The following is a 955-nucleotide window of genomic DNA, read 5'->3' on the forward strand; positions in this document are numbered from 1 at the left end:
CAGAAAAACTGTTACTCAGAGTTTCACGTAACCGTTTTTGCTGCTTTCTAATAAAGCATATTACTCCCCCCCCCTCATTGGGGTACCACCCTAGAGAATATTTAGTATTGGGTCATCCCATAAATGTGGTTTCTTTTATACTTCTTTCATTTTTCAAAATTAAGATGAAGTTCTTTTTTAATCTAAAATATACTCTCCTTCATTTTCTACAATGCTCTTCCATCTCTCTGGTAGACTTGCAAGGTCTCTCTTCCAAAATTCACTTCTCCATGATGAAAAATACTCCTCCAGTACTGTTCTGACCTCGTCTACAGAATTCATATTTTTTCCATCCAAATGATTATGAAGACTACAGAATAAATGATAATCAGATGGGGCAATGTCCAACAAATATGGTGGGTGTGGGGCACCATTTCCCATTCAAACTGCTTCAGCCTTTGGAATGTCATCCTTGCTGTATGTGGCCAAGCATTATCCTGATGGAAGAACACCTTTCGTCTTGAAACCAAAGATGGTCATTTTCCAATGGCACACAAGTGTCACTGAATGGTTGAATGACCAAATCCAAGATTCTGTGCTAGTTCTTCAACAGTCACGATGGGATTTTGTTTGACCAGGGTTTGCAGGGCGTCCTCATCGAGCTCTATGGATCTTCCAGGTTGAGGCTCGTTTTCTTGTCTCTCGTTTCCGGCTCAGAATTTCTGGAACCACTGTTGACACTGGCTTACACTTATTGTCCTATCCCCATATCTTGCATTAATATTTGTCACACTTTCTGTTGTGTTGTTGCCTTAATTGAACTCACAAAGTAAAATATGCTGAATATACTCCTTTGTCACTTCCATTATAGCTTTGAAAAAATAACTGTTAAAATCGAACTGCACTCTTCAAAACTTGCACTAAGAATAAATAAAATTACTGCCTTCTTTTATGGCAAGTTGATGCAGGTAGTTTT

At 38.5% G+C, this 955-nt stretch overlaps 1 protein-coding gene across 1 annotated transcript in view; it reads right to left on the reverse strand.

Moving 5' to 3' along the window:
* Positions 1–955, reverse strand: part of LOC106873014 (aladin) — a 28,484-nt gene that overhangs the window by 26,467 nt on the left and 1,062 nt on the right. The window lies entirely within an intron of this gene.

This window comes from Octopus bimaculoides, chromosome 25, assembly GCF_001194135.2.
Source record: "Octopus bimaculoides isolate UCB-OBI-ISO-001 chromosome 25, ASM119413v2, whole genome shotgun sequence".
In the NCBI taxonomy this organism is placed as follows: Eukaryota; Metazoa; Mollusca; class Cephalopoda; order Octopoda; family Octopodidae; genus Octopus; species Octopus bimaculoides.